At 41.3% G+C, this 13,444-nt stretch overlaps 1 protein-coding gene across 7 annotated transcripts in view; it reads left to right on the top strand.

The window, feature by feature from the left end:
* Positions 1-695: 695 nt before the first annotated feature.
* Positions 696-13,444, top strand: part of LOC111952052 (carbohydrate sulfotransferase 15) — a 39,390-nt gene continuing 26,641 nt past the window's right edge. For 5 of the 7 annotated variants that reach the window (XM_023970492.2, XM_023970494.2, XM_023970496.2 and 2 more), the window contains exon 1: positions 698-934. The gene's annotated coding sequence lies outside the window, so the exon portion shown is untranslated. Of the gene's footprint in view, positions 935-13,444 lie in introns of all 7 variants that reach the window. The other 2 variants (XM_023970497.2, XM_023970498.2) reach the window with 2 other exon arrangements.

A 13,444-nucleotide genomic window follows, 5' to 3' on the forward strand; every position in this document is an offset into this window, starting at 1 on the left:
AGGCCATACAGTGGTTATTTTATGGCATTGCTCTAAAAAAAAGCTTATTTGGTTACAATTTGCTCTTTGATTTTTAAAAGAAGGGTAATTACCACCTTCCCACTTGGTTATGAATGCAGCATGAATACTTACGTCTCGAAGATATTTAGTAACTTTTACCTGTGTTGGAATTGCTTATGGCGAGGCTGGTCAGAGCCTGGTAGACCCTACCTACACCTATGCCAAGTAGGCTAAAATACTGTATATTGACAGGAATGCCTGTTTAGGCCGAATCCTTTTGTATTTTGGACTCCGTGTTTTTGATGGTATTGTCAGTCTTTTTGAAAATGTTCCTAAATATTTCTGCCAACCTTAATTTATGACCCTAGTTTTGCATCATAACTAGATTTAATCAGTCTGCAGCTTTTCAATTAAGGATAGTAGAAGGGGCTAGAAATGCAGACACTGGTGTCGCCTACAGCAGGAATGTTCGTTGTATTGCTGTGATTATTGCGGCTGTCCAGTACCCAATTCCTCTCTTCCCTTGTCTTGCAGCTCGGTAAAAATAATCTGGAGAGACGAGATGCTACATAGGTTATTGCTTTATGTGATCCTTGGGATGTCCATGCCCTAAACCCTAACCTCAACTGTTACCTTAATTTAACCCTTTTGAATTTGAATTTCAATGTAGTGACGTCAGAGTGTGGACATCCGAAGTATCCCATTTAGCTCAGTGCTTGATAGTCACTAAACGTCCGCGCTATACGACCAGTGTTTGATAGAGTGCCATTCAAAAGAACGCAGTTGTGAATTCATAATAATGTGCTTGTGTAAACTCGTATACCTTACCTTATTGAGACAAAACTGAGTTAATTTTTTATTACTAGAATGGATATGGAATGTTCATGAAGAGCGCGCAAAGAAGTCGCGTTGATTGATTCATCGGATCTTGAACGTGAGTAACAGCAATATAATTTGGCCACTCGTTATTACCAGCATGTGTAGGCAACATTTGACCGTTTTCTTTTGCCCGATATGCAAACCAAACAAAGTTGGTGGTCCTACTGTGGCTTAATAATGAGAGCATTCTCTCGTAGAGTACTGCTATTCCACCTAGAAATATTTACCCTATTCAGGGATTGTACTATATATAGCCTTCACTCCAACTTGTGATGACTTTTATGAACAAAATAAATAATGGAACCGGCAATGTACTTGTTTCTGATAACCAACTTCAACATTTTGCAGAAAATTAAGTTTTGTAAATTAGCCTATCCTGAGTAAATTTCAATGCCCATGCCAATATTTTAGCGACAGTGACCATCTTTGTGAGTTGTCAACATTTTAATGTTCTCATCTTGGAATCAAACTAGAGTTTCAACACACAAGGAGCAGCCAGTTAGTTTAATGCTTTGTGGCTATGTACTCCTACAATAGATTGAATTAGAAGACATATAAAGACAAACTGTGCCCTTAGGGTGAACTAAATGTGTACCCATTAATTGAAGATTACATCCACTAACACATTATATCTAACACACTATTGGGGCCAAATTGAATGCCAAATTGCATTTCCACCTGCCACTGAGCATAAACTGGTGTAATCAACATTGTTCGCACTTCATTTCAAACCAAAAACTAAATTTGATCGCGGTGGAAAACTGGTTGGATTTGCAAAAAGTAATCAATGTAAGGGAATTTTGTCTTTTTTTCCACTCAACTTTGAACCTAAATCCAATGACATGGTGAAATGTTTTGTTGATTTCACATTGAATTCACACTACATTTAACATTTACATTTAAGTCATTTAGCTGACGCTCTTATCCAGAGCGACTTACAATTTGGAAAGTTCATACATATTCATCCTGGTCCCCCCGTGGGGAATGAACCCACAACCCTGGCGTTGCAAGCGCCATGCTCTACCAACTGAGCCACACGGGACCACGTAGTAGTTGACAACTCAACCAAATGTAAATCAAAACGAAATATATTATAGAGGTGCTTGCTCAGATAGGAGCTGTGTCAGAAAGCTCTTCTGAGGCAGTCTTATTTTTCCTCAGTGAACAGCTGTAGAATATGTCTCAGTGTCATTCCTGGGGGTCGAATCCTCTTCTAGTCCACCAGAGACTAAACCACAAAAGGCTATTCCATGAGGTGGAATTAACAAATTAATTTCTCGGCACATCAGAAATGTAGTTTCTTCTCTCTCACAATTTAATTGTTTCATTACTTTATATCTGAACACACACACACACACACACACACACACTACACACACACACACACACACACACACACACACACACACACACACACACACACACACCTGTCAGGTAGGATGGCAATACCATATTGCATGAATCATCCACCGGTATCCAGAGGTGTTTGATGTCTGAATCAGTGGTATAATCTGTAATCTGCCAGATGTCAGAGTGCCCACTGTTTCCTTCTGACGTTTTCTCCACTTCCTCTCCCCCTCCTGTCTGAGAGCTGTGGTAGGCTATTGCTCAGTGCTCTGACGTGAGGCCATGGTAGGTAGACAGATGACCTTTGGATAAACCTGTCTCTGTGGACTCATGTTGACTTACGCTTAAAGTGCCTTTGAGCAAGCGGTGGGTCGGGGTTAGGGAGAAGTGGGTGGTTGAGGTTGGAGGACCTCTTCTTAACTCAGTCTCCCCAGTTCCTGTTTTTCCATGTTTGTGCCCTACCCTGGAGGTTGACTCACTGGACTAGAGGTTTCGTGGTCACCCATAGGCTGAGCAAAAGTTGGGAGCTTTTGAGACACCAAGGCTGTGTTTCTCTTGGCACTATGTTGTACACTTTGGTCATGTTGAAAGCATGAAAAGAGATTGCTATGGGGAAGCTTACCCTACCCTGCCGCCAAGCCCAAATTGGGGGAAAAAATACTTAGTCATTTTAGGAATAGCTTTTGTGTGTGCGTGCGTGCATGCACAACCCAGGATCCATGCTCAGAACCACAACAGTGGTGATGACAGTCTGTGTGTCTAAGCAGTTTCACAGCAAGAGCAGCCAACCACACTGCTGACCCTAGTCCAGGGAGAAGGAGATGACAGGTGAAATGATCGATAGACTTCCCGATGGAAGCTTCAACATCACTGTTACTTTATATCTTCAGTGTGACGCTTTGCCTCTAAACAGTGGCAGCTTCTTAGAGTGCTCTAGTACAGTAGACCTCCTTGGAGAGCTTCTGCTCTTTTCTATCCATATACTGTAGCTACATCCTCGGATTGATGGGCTCAGTGGAGGAGTAGGCATATTAGCCTGACGCCTTGACTTGTTTTTGAGTCATGAAGATCGTTATCTGTTGTTTTATGGGTAATGCTAACGCAAGTCCCACCCCTTCCTCCATGGCAGCTATTGATTGAGTTGATCGATGCCCAGTTAGTGATCAGGCAGAGAGAGTCTATTCCCCAAGGGCTACTCACATTTAATAGGCTGTGCTGACATCATTTATCTTCTGTGGGCCATAACAAAGATTTAGTGCATTTGCTATCTGCTGTTCCAGGCCATTCAAGGTACATCTAACCACAGGATTCCATGATATTCCCACCCATCAAATACATTCCTTTGAATAGATAGATACAGAGACGTATATCTACATTTATGGCTCTAGATACTTGTAATCTATTTTACAGTGGTTTGTCTGTTGCCATGTTATGCTTTTCCCCCATTCAGTCATAGTTCCACATCTTCTGTATACCTCCTGTCCCCATTGGTCCATTGCCCCCTGTCCTCTTTCCCCCTCACTGAAAATGCACCTGTTAAACAGTAGGAGGAACCTTTCAACATAACCTTGGTTGTTATGAAGTTTTAATGACATTAAAGCACCGTGCAATGGTCCCACACTTCAATAGAAACATACAGATCTTAGCTCAAAACCACAGCTTGGTGCCAGATGGCCCAGCACTGGACTGCAATGACCTGCTGTCCTGAACTTGTCAAGACCTCACCAGTGAAAACAGTGTATTTTGGGAATGACTCTTACAACACTAGGCTAATTATCCTTATCTCTCAAGTGATAGGACATGGACATACAATATAGGTCTTATAGACTCCTTTGAAGTCCCCATTTTCCCAAACTAGCGTTCGCGACCCCATGTGGGGTCACCTGATTTGAAAATGGGGTTGCGAGAGAAACTCTGAAATAAAAAATTGCGCTTGGTTCATAGAATCGGGGTGATTACGCCAGTTTGGGAGCCCTTGTGCTAATGTAATAGTTGCTGCCGGTAAGAGTCTTTAGTTGCATAGATATTCAACCCGTGTCAATGGGGTTGCGAGTTCATTAACTTACAGACACAACCCTCCAATGAATGTCAAAGTTAAAATATTGAGGGAAAGATTTTTGTGGTTACATGTTCATTACATTTTCAGAAATGAGAGAAAATAGCCTGATGTTGATATATTTCAGTAGTGAATCACTCTCTTTCTCTGTAACAAAAATTTAAAAAAAACTAATCTGACCCAATGAGGTAAATTAATCAGACTTCCAGATCTCTGTGTTCTTCTAAGAACACATTTTGGTTTCCCTGCCAACATGTAACCGGACTTACTCTGGGCCAGGCCTAAGGCTATGTCCCTGCCAACATCTAATTGTACTTAGCCTTAGGCCTGGCCCAGAGTATGTTCTCTACCTGGATGCACTTATTCTCAATGGAGGGTGATGAACAGTGTGCTGTTATTCCAATGCGTTCCAGTTCTTTTTACCACAAAGCCTAGTTTTTACTTATTGTTTTGCACAATATAAATCACAAATCTCCCCTAACAGAAGGGGATTCCTCTCTTATCGCACTCTTTTGCAATGGTTGTGTTTTTGTGCCATCTCTTTCCCAATCCCGGTAGCCCCTCACAGAGTGTTCTGAACAAGACATTCCTCTGGAAGTGGTAAACATGTAGATAGGATTAGTTCACTTTCTTACTCTCCTCTTCAACTGCTTTGCCAAGTCTCTGGAACGACAGAGTATTAAGAGAGAGATGGACTGCACAACAAAGTCAGGCAAGAGTTGTCTATAGTCAGTCAATGTGAGAGGAAGGAGAAATGTAGAATGGGTAAAGGAGACGGAGTATGAGGAGAGAGAGGGAAGAGAATACTTTTTAATGTCATATTTTATCTGAAATAATGGCATGATTTATAAAGAGAACACACTCTCTGTAGTATTTTATTTCCTTCTCCTTTTCTGTAGTTAATCCTGCCCAAAGCAGATCTTTGTGAAGGCTGTAAATACCAGGGGTGTAGTGCTGCCAGAGTGCGGAGGAGTGGCACTCCCTCACTTTTTTTCAATTTAAGAATACAATGTACTGGTTAAACTATTTCTGGAAAATGTATTCGGATAAATTCTAAATAAATTATATTTAATTACCACAAAAATTCCATGAAAAATTATAGAATCACAAACCAAATAAATATGTATCGTAGCCTAGAGGTAAATGGTGGTTTTTTCCCTGTCTTCTCTCTGATGGTGGCGAGAATGATGAAGAACTATAGACTACACGTGTGCAATGCGGAGGCTCGTCGGAGTCTTGATCACCTTGGCCAATCAGAACATTACAAAAAAATCTAAATTCACTGTGTGTCTGCCTTGACGTTCATAAACCTCCACGGACCCGTCTTGCGCAATGGAACCCAGAATGATATGTGACCACTTGGTTACACCGTTCTGCCAAGGACACCCCAACCAGAGTGGCCACCGCATAGCCCAAGGAGCCTGACTCTCTGGAAGTTGCTGTAGCCCTGCTTGTGATATTTAGCCTTCATTGGCTATAGGTTGAGATGCAGGGCCCGTTCTAGCTTGGTATGTCAGGGTGGCCAATTGGAAATGTGAATTGGTCCAAGTTGGAGGTAATAATGCATGTAGGTTATAGTTTATTGAGATACATCAATACACCACACCAAAAGCTTGATTTTATGGCTGTTTTAAAACAAATTTCCTGCAATTATTTATGTTCACTGCTTGTTCAATTGATTTGATAGAATGTTTAATCTATGCAAATAAATTATATGAATTGATAGTTCACCTCTCTGTTTTCTTTTGTACAGTACTGTATATTGTAACCATGGGATATGAACCTAGGTCTCCCACAGGAGCAACCAATGTCTTAGACCAATAGGAAATTCCCAATTGGGCTGAGGGCAGACACTGGTTTTGAATTTCGCAGGCAGGGTTACCTGGTTGCGTGACCATGACCGCCTCATGTCCGCAAAACTAATCAAATCAACGTTTATTTATAATAGAGTGTGTAAGCTTCACAATACAATGAAATGCCTACTCACAATAAAGTTATCCTTGCAAACAGTGCAATGATATTAAGCTGGAGATTGTCTGGTTGGATATTTGCCTTTCCAAAACCAAGCCGATTTTGTTGGGTGTGTTACAGGCCGCGCAATCAGATTGCATTCAATGAAGGTCTTGAAATTGTTGTAAAATTGTAATGATTCCCTGGTGAAGGAAATAATTTTGTTAGGGGGTTTCAATAATGATGTTTGCAAAAAGGATAGCACAACCCACAATGTATTTTTGCACTTCTGTAGATCACTTTCTCTGACCCAATTGATAAAAGATCCCACCAGGGTATGTGAAACAGTGTAAAGTATGATTGACTTAATATTGTTGTCTGATCAATCCAAAATATAGCAGAGTGGAGTAATAGTATATGGAATCAGTGATCATTTTATTACATTTTGCACAAGGAGAGTTTTTAAAGATACATTTAAGTGTCACAACTGTTAGAATCAGAGGACTCAAAAAATACTGTGTTGAAATGTTTAAGTGGCTAAAATTGACTGGTCACCTGTGCTGGATAGTGTAGGGGTAGACAGTGCCTGTGAAGTCTTTAAATGTGGATTCCTTGGTGAGGTGAATGTGATGGCTCCCATTAGACGGGTCAGGATAAAGCAGAGATCTAGCCCTTGGTTTAATCATGAGATTCTAGAATCTATCCAAGCAAGGGATAAGGCCAAATTTAAGAACTCTCAAGAGCAGCTGGATTTTGTCCTATATAAACGTCACAGAAATGAAGCATAGAGCAGGATGGATGAAGCTAAAAGGGGTTACTTTGCTGATAAAATCATTGAAAAGAAAAGACCCGAAATAATTTAACTAGGCTGTAGTAGTACTACCAAAAACAAACTAAACAGTATTAGGCTGAACATCAGGGGGGAGATGGTATATGAAAAAGCAGAGGTTGCCAATGAATTCAACTCTTTTATTACTTCTGTTTCCAGTAAGCTGGCTAGCAAGCTGCCTGCCAGTTGTGGTTTGTATGGGAATGACCAAGTCAAGAAGTATTATGCCGAGTTAGGGGTTCAGCCAAACTCTTTTTCTTTTGCAAAGGTAGCAACAGCCAAAATAGCAAGTATGCTAGCAGAGCTTAAATGTTCTAAAGCCACAGGCCTGGATAACATTCCTGCAAGTGTAACGGATGTGAAATGGCTAGCTAGTTAGCGGTGGTGCGCACTAATAGCCTTTCAATCGGTGACGTCACTTGCTCTGAGACCTTGAAGTAGTGGTTCCCCTTGCTCTGCAAGGGCCGTGGCTTTTGTGGAGCGATGGGTAACGATGCTTCGTTGGTGACTGTTGTTGATGTGTGCAGAGGGTCCCTGGTTCGCGCCCGGGGCGAGGGGACGGACTAAAGTTATACTGTTACACAAGGTTTCTTATAGATTCTGCTGAGCAAATTGCCCCTTGTATTACGCATATCGTTAACCTCTCTTTTGAACAAGGCACCTTTCCCAGGGACATTAAACACACTAAAGTTATACCTCTGTATAAGAAGGGGATAAGGTCTGAACCTGGGAATTATAAGCCTGTATCTATCCTCAGTATAACATCAAAGATCCTGGAGAGAGTTGTATTAATACACTTGCTCATGTACATGTCAACAAACAAAGTCTAATGTATGATTTTTAGTCGGGTTTTAGAAAAACATACTCCACTGATTCATGTCTACTTTACTTGACTGACTTCATCAGGAAAGAGATTGATGAGGGAAATCTCTGTGGAATGGTACTGCTTGACCTACAGAAGGCCTTTAATACAGTTAACCACTGTCTCCTAATCTCCAAACTGGAGGCACTGGGGTTAAGCAGTATCCCTCTAGGCTGGGTAAAGTCCTATTTATCAGGAAGGGAGCAAGTAGTAGAGGATAATGGTTCACTGTCTCAGGCAAAACCAATGAGTTGTGACATTCCGCAGGGGAGCGTGCTTGGGCCTCTACTGTTTTTACTGTATATTAACGATATGAAAGATGCTTGTTCTTGCCGTCTTTTCCTTTATGCGGATGACTCGACCCTTCCTGTGTCGCACGAAAGTAAAACTATGTTGGAGAGCATATTTAGCACAGAGCTTACTAACATTAGCAAATGGCTTGGAGATAATGCACCATCTCTGCACTTAGGTAAAACTGAGGCAATTCTTTTTGGATCCAGACCTGAATTGAGTACAGTAGGATCTCTGAAATCATAATGGAGTTAAGGGGTGAGGTGCTGACTACTAAAACCTTTGTTAGCTACCTGGGATGCATCCTTGATGGAAGCTTGGGAGGTGTGAGCATGGCTACTAAAGTGCGAGGGAAGGTTAATGCCAGGACTGAGTTTTTGGCTAGAAAGTCCAAGCTGCTTGATAAGAACTCCATGAAAATACTAGCCACTGCCCTTATTCAATGCCATTTTGACTACGCTAGTACTTCCTGGTTTGGGGACTTATCTAAGCTTATGAAGGGCAAGCTCCAGATATCCCAGAATAAGCTGATCAGGGTAGTATTGAAGGTGAGTCCACGTACTCACATAGGCAGGAGCTGCTTTCAGGAACTCAACTGGCTGCCTGTTGATGCTAGGGTGTCCCAGATTAGACTAGGTATGGTTTACAGGAGTATTTATGGTTCTGCGCCCAGATATTTAACTGACTACTTTCACCATGTTAGGGACACACACAATCACAGCACCATATCAGGTGTTGCTAATGTATGCTTATAGAGGTTCAGGAGTAATGCTGGGAAATGTACTTTCTTGTATACTGGAGCCTCCGAGTAGAATGAGTTGCCTCTGCCCTTAAAAACGACATCCTCTCTGGGCAGCTTTAAAAATAAGGTAAACTGTTTGATGTCTTCTGTGCCAATATGAATGACCCCCAGTAGTGGAAAAAGTATCCAATTGTCATACTTGAGTAAAAGTAAAGATACCTTAATAGAAAATGACTACTTCAGTAAAAGTATTTGGTTTTAAAAATACTTTAGTATCAAAAGTAAATGTAGTTGCTAAAATGTACGATATAAGTATCAACAGTAAAAGTACGAACAATTTAACATTATATTATATTAAGCAAACCAGATGGCACAATTATTATACTTTTTTTTTTACATGTAGCCAGGGTCACACTCCAACACTCATAATTTACAAACAAAGCATTTGTGTTTAGTGAGTCTGCCAGATCAGAAGTAGTAGGATCTGGTGCTGTCATACTGTGTTCAACCGTGTTCGATCTTGTCTAGCCATCTTGTTTCAAGAGGACCACAATGGAAATAAGTCCCAGATTGTATTGTGTGTTATCCTTCATGATTTTGCTCATGTGCATGGATGGCTTTTTCAAGTTTTTCAAGGGTGCTTGTTTTTTCTGTATGTTTCTGTATGTGTATGTATATGTATTTGTATTTACATTAGACTATAGCCTACAAATAGCTATACCATGGCTATTAGGCTATAGGTTACTGCACATTGTTGTGGTTTGTTCGTGAACTGGCTGAATGGCAGAGCTATCCTTCAGCTATCCTTCAGCATTACAAGTTGGTTCAACAAATGGACGTTAGAGGTAGTTTTGTGGCAACCCAACGAAAGGGGTTAAATATGTGTAAAAAAAAACATATAAAAAAAACTCTGTTAATATATATATCTCTTAGATTTAGGACAGATACTTCAAAACCTTGTTTCTTATGATTTAGCTATTGACTGTCGTTTTTGCCATTTCTGAATGTGTTATCCAATGCATTTCTATAGGCTTTAGTAGTAAAGGCCCAAATCAATATCTTTGTTTATTTATTTTTTTCTTACACCCAAAATTCTAAATCAAATAGCTAAATGATCAATAGTATGGCCATCTTAAATCAATTCCATAGGTAAGCTTAGCACCCCCCCCCCCGTCTTAGACTCTAAAGAATTAACATCATTGTGCTATTCTGGGGCTGTCCTTTCAGCACCACGAAGGGCACTCCTATCGCTTGAATTAAAATGACATATCATCAAGATCTGTTTCCTACGCCGAATAGTCATACTCATCACTTATTTTTATTATTACAAATAGAAGATTATCATTTCTCACAATGGTGCTCATTTTGTAACGTTCGATCAAAGCAGGTGGTAGGCCAGATCACCAACAACGAGGAGGCAGCCTATAGGAAGGAGATCAGAGACATGGCAGTGTGGTGCCAGGACAAAAACCTTTCCCTCAACGTGATCAAAACAAAGGACATGATTGTGGACTACAGGAAAAGGAGGGCCCAGCACAGAGAAGGTTGAGTGCTTCCAAGTTCCTTGGTGTCCAAATCACCAACAAACTATCATGGTCCAAACACACCAAGATAGTCATGAAGAGGGCACGACAACGCCTATTCTCCCACAGGAGACTGAAAAGATTTGGCATGGGTCCTCATATCCTCAAAAAGTTATACAGCTGCACCATCGAGAGCATCCTGAATGGTTGCATCACCATCTGTAATGGCAATTGTTCCATATCGGACCGCAAGGCGCACCAGAGGGCAGTGCGTGTGGCCCAGTACATCACTGGGGCCAAGCTTCCTGCCTTCCAGGACCTCTATACCAGGCGGTGTCAGAGGAAGGCCCTAAAAATGACCAAAGCTACCCTAGTCAAAGACTGTCCTCTCTGCTACCGCACGGCAAGTGGTACCGGAGCGCCAAGTCTAGGTCCAAAAAGGCTTCTTAACAGCTTCTACCCCCAAGCCATAATACTGCTGAACAGCTAATCAAATGGCTACCCGGACTATTTGCATTAAACCCCCCCCAACCCCTTTTTTACATTGCTGCTACTTGCCATTTATTATCTGTGCGTACCCCTACCTACATGTACATATTACCTCAATTATCTCAACTAACCTGTACTCCCACACATTGACTCGGTACTGGTATCCCCTGTATGTAGCATAGTTATTGTTATTTTATTGTTGGTCTTTTATTTTTTTACTTTATTTTTGGGGGTAAATATTGTCCTTTTGGACAACGTCCCATTCTGAGGTCCAGAGTGCTCTGGAGCAGGTTTTCATCAAGGATGTCTCTATACTTTGCTCAGTTCGTCTTTCCCTCGATCCTGACTTGTCTCCCAGTCCCTCCGCTGAGAAACATTCCCACAGCATGATGCTTGGCATTCAGGCCAAAGAGTTCAATTTTGATTTAATCAGACAAGAGAATCTTGTTTCTCATGGTCTGAGAGTCTTTAGGTGCCTTTTGGCAAACTCCAAGTGGGCTGTCATCTGCCTTTTACTGAGGAGTGGCTGAAACATCTCAATGATGATCAATGGAAACAGTATGCACCTGCGCTCAATTTCGAGTCTCATAGCAAAGGGTCTGAATACTGAATACTAAAAAAAAACATTTGCAAAAATTTCTAAACCTATTTTTGCCTTGTCATTATGGGGTATTGTGTGTAGATTGATGAGGGGGGGAAATTATTTCATCCATTTTATAAGGCTGTAACAAAATATGGAAAAAGTAAAGGGGTCTGAATACTTTACAAATGCACTGTACGCTTTGATTGAAACAATACAAGAAAGGCTATAGTTTGTTAATACCATCTGCTCTAATTCACTCTAAATTAATATTCCCATGAAACTGATTGAGATCAATCAAGTCATTGCTATGGAGATGCAGTTTGGATGTTTCATCGGTAAAACTTGAAGAATTATCATTCACCATTGACCGTGATGATGGCCTATTTTGAAATTAGGTAGCCTCCTGTATGCTTGGTGTTTGAGGGTATTAAAATACAACCTTTTCTTCAGACAATATGTGTGGGCATATGCAGACGTTGCAATTGGAGGATGCATTTTCTATAATGATATGCTATTCAATTGGCTACATCTGTCGGTACAAACTTTGATTGAGGAAATGTTGACGTCTGAATATATTCAGTTAAAAAAAAAATACTTTACACTCCCATTCCATAACATGGATGAAAGCGAGTACTTTAAAGGAAGGAGACATCCCCTATGATAGTACTTTGTGTCTTTGAAAGCCTACCTAGGAATCCTACTGGGCTGCTGCCTGTCACATTCTCCCACAGCACAGAGAGGGGTGAAGAGGGGGCTGATTGCCGTGTGTGTGTGTGTGTGTGTGTGTGTGTGTGTGTGTGTGTGTGTGTGTGGTGTGTGTGTGTGTGTGTGTGTGTGTGTGGTGTGTGTGTGTGTGTGTGTGTGTGTGTGTGTGTGTGTGTGTGTGTGTGGTGATGGATGGATGGATGGATGGATATGGAGGCTTTGAAATACAGGTGACTGCATAACCTACTCACCAACTGGGGCCGGCTCTTCAGGACGTCCAGGATCCAATTGCAGAAGGAGGTGTTTAGTCCCAGGGTCCTTAGCTTAGTGATGAGCTTGGGAGGCACTATGGTGTTGAATGCTGAGCTGTAGTCAATGAACAACTTTCTACATAGGTGTTCTCTTGTCCAGGTCGGAGAGAGCAGTGTGGAGTGCAATAGAGGTTGTGTCATCTGTGGATCTGTTGTGGCGGTATGCGAATTGGAGTGGGTCCGGGTGTCTGGGATGATGGGGTTGATGTGATCCATGACCAGCCTTTCAAAGCATTTCATGGCTATAGATGTGAATTGCTGTGGAGCAATATTCATTTAGACAGGTTATCTTGGCGTTCTTGGCACAGGGACTATGTGTGCTCTGCTTGAAACATGTAGGTATTACAGAAAAGGTCAGGGAGAGGTTGAAAATGTCAGTAAAGCCACCCGCCAGCTGGTCAGTGCATGCTCTGAGTATGTGTCCTGGTAATCCGTCTGGTCGCAGGGCCTTGTGAATGTTAACCTGTTTAAAGTTCTTAACTTTTACTTGGTACTCATCCCGGATCCGGGAGCACCCCCCACAGTAAAAAGCTGACTAGCATAGCCTAGCATAGCGTCACAAGTAAATACAAGCATCTAAATATCATTAAATCACAAGTCCAAGACACCAGATGAAAGATACAGATCTTGTGAATCCAGCCATCATTTCTGATTTTTAAAATGTTTTACGGGAAGACACAATATGTAAATCTATTAGCTAACCACGTTAGCAAAAGACACCACTTTTTTTACTCCACCAGTTTTTTACTCCATCAGTAGCTATCACTAATTCGACTAAATAAAGATATATATAGCCACTAACCAAGAAACAAACTTCATAAGATGACAGTCTGATAACATATTTATGGTATAGGATATGTTTTTTAGAAAAATTTGA

This window comes from Salvelinus sp. IW2-2015, linkage group LG25 (assembly GCF_002910315.2).
Source record: "Salvelinus sp. IW2-2015 linkage group LG25, ASM291031v2, whole genome shotgun sequence".
Lineage (NCBI taxonomy): Eukaryota > Metazoa > Chordata > Actinopteri > Salmoniformes > Salmonidae > Salvelinus > Salvelinus sp. IW2-2015.